This window comes from Bubalus kerabau, chromosome 1 (genome assembly GCF_029407905.1).
Source record: "Bubalus kerabau isolate K-KA32 ecotype Philippines breed swamp buffalo chromosome 1, PCC_UOA_SB_1v2, whole genome shotgun sequence".
NCBI lineage: Eukaryota > Metazoa > Chordata > Mammalia > Artiodactyla > Bovidae > Bubalus > Bubalus kerabau.
Genome location: NC_073624.1, coordinates 46991982 through 46994726, shown reverse-complemented (window position 1 = coordinate 46994726; position 2745 = coordinate 46991982). Strand labels below are relative to the sequence as shown.

Here is a 2745-nt window from a genome sequence, read left to right as displayed (position 1 = left end):
TTTCAAACCAGCTTTTTAACTCTCCTCTTTCACCCTCATCAGGAAGCTTTTAGTTCCTCTTCACTTACTGCCATTAGAGTGATATCATCTGCATATCTGAGGTTGTTCATATTTCTCCTGGCAATCTTGATTCTAGCTTGTGATTTATCCAGCCTGGCATTTCTCATGATGTACTCTGCATAAAAGTTAAATAAGCAGGGTGACAATATACAGCCTTGAGGTACTCTTTTCCCAATTTTGAACTAGTCCATTGTTCCATGTCCAACTCTAACTGTTGCTTCTTGACCTGTGAACATGTTTCTGAGGAGAAAGATAAGGTGGTTTGGTATTTCCATTTCTTTAAGAATTTTCCACAGTTTGCTGTGATCCACACAGTCAAAAGCTTTAGCATGGTCGATGAAACAAGAATAATTTTTTTTTTCCTGGCATTTCCTTGCTTTTGCTATGATCCAAAGAATGTGGGCAATTTGATCTCTGGTTCCTCTGCCTTTTCTAAATCCAGCTTGTACATCTGGAATTTCTTGGTTCACATACTCCTGAAGCCTAACTTGAAGAATTTTGAGCATAACTTTGCTAACATTCTTTGGCATTGCCTTTCTTTGGGATTGGAATGAAAACAGACCCTTTCCAGTCCCGTGGCCATTGCTGAGTTTTCCAATTTGCTGACATATTGAGTGCAGCACTTTCACAGCATCATGTTTTAGGATTTGAAATAGCTCATCTGGAATTCCATCACCTCCACAAGTTTTGTTCATAGTAATGCTTCCTACAGCCCACTTGACTTCACATTCCAGGATGTCTGGCTCTAGGTAAGTGATCACACCATTGTGATGATCTGTGTCATTAAGACCAGGTCATTTGTAGCACCCATTACAATCATGAATCTAAATTTAAGGAAGTACATTGTTACTAATGGCCCTGAGATGAAACTGATTTACCTTCTATTAAAAACTACAGTATATAAGCACTTTATAATAATGCTTATTAACCGCCATTTGTTGTAAGAACCATCACCAAAGTTTTTTGGAAGTGAGTCCACACAGAATTAAATATTTAAAAGGTGAAATGTTCCTTATTTTAACTTTAGCAAGATCTTTCTTTTTCCATTGTTAAGAAACACTTTAATAGTTTTAAAGCAAATGGTGATACAAGTAGAGTGCAGATAGCTAAAATGTACTCCTGAGTTCAAACTTACAAAAAATTGTTTTGTAAATAGTTCTCAATTAAATATTCTCCCTCCTCAGCCCCCTACCCAAAATCTTGAATTTTTTCTTACAAAAATTTGGTCAAGAGTAGAAATATCTCCAGGCAGATGTATATGCCACATCACAGCAAGAATGATGAAGCCCAACTAATGACTTTGGTATTAGAAATAGAAGGTAATTAAAATGTACTCGAGGTTACATTAAGAAAAGCTTTCACTGAGTAATACTGAAACAGTCACAAAGGTTAAGAAAATACTGATATCAAAGTACAAATGACTACAATATTAAAATAGACAAAAGCTACAAAAGCTTGCTTTAAAAATAAAAGACACAACACATGAGTAAGAATTGTTTTCTTGTTCTACTCATGAATTTTGGTCTTTATATTCATAGAATTAGCTATGTTGGTGTCTAGTAGAGTTTCTTATGACATCTGATGAAGTCTCATTCCAACTTCAGATGGTGACTCTTCCCTAAGGAACCTCTTGGTTTCAGTTACATCCTGGTACACTGAACAGTTTTTAAGCAGTGCAACATCGCTGTGATTTGCTGAAGCATGACTACATATCCTGTATGCAGTGCCATCCCCACAACGGGAACCAGCATGGAATTGAACACAGTCCGCTCCCAGGGCTCCAGCATGTAGAGAGCTGTGACCAGCAGCTACTGGTAGTAGAACCAGGACATTTGCTTCCAGGCCTGTGCGTCTGTCATTGCAGACAGATGTCAGTCTGTCCGGCCAGCCTCTCCCGCAATATCTTCTTTTGCCTGAGCTGAAGATGATATTTAAGGTGATGCTTTTTGGCTATTTCTGAGAATTACTCAGTTTCGTGGGAATCTCCCATGTACACAGAAGATATATATTACTAAACATTTGTTTGTTTTTCTCCTGTTAAGCTATCTTTTGTCAATATACTAGTCAAACAAACTAGGAAGAAAGAAATGAAAAATATTTCATCCCTACAGTGTCAACCCTCTCAAGCTTAGCACACAGGGCTGTTCCTTAGAAGCATCAACGATGTCCCACGGTTTCTTCCTAGAAAGTCTTTCCCTCGCACACATTCAGACATATGCTCATCCTGAAAAAAGTTACCTCTTAGTGTCCTTCCTGTGACTTCTCTGCTGATTACTTAATCTTTCTGAGCTGCAATTTCTTCATCTGCAAAATGCAGATAAAATAATGCCCACCTCACTATGTTATCGTGTGTGAGTTAATGTCCGTACCACGCTCAAGACAGTGTGATGAACCAGATTCACCTGACTGTGTTCTAAATATCCATACATGCACCCTGAGTTCCCTGAGGGCTGGGCTTTTCCTTCTCTGCCCAAGGGTACCCTCTGCCTGGCACAGAGTAGCTGCTGATTTTTTGTACTTGGTGGTGAGTGAGTGAATTTCAGGTAGTGGAGCGAGGGGAGCAGGTGATCCCTCACCAGAATGGCCACCACTCACAATGAGAAAATAGACTTCACTTATGCTGGGAGAGGGCTTCCCAGGTGGTGCTAGTGGTAAAGCCTGCAATGCGGGAGACATAAGAGATGC

General features: G+C 39.4%; 1 pseudogene; it reads right to left on the bottom strand.

Moving 5' to 3' along the window:
• Positions 1–1700: 1700 nt before the first annotated feature.
• On the bottom strand, positions 1701–1922 carry LOC129642802 (serine palmitoyltransferase small subunit A-like; annotated as a pseudogene).
• Positions 1923–2745: the final 823 nt, after the last annotated feature.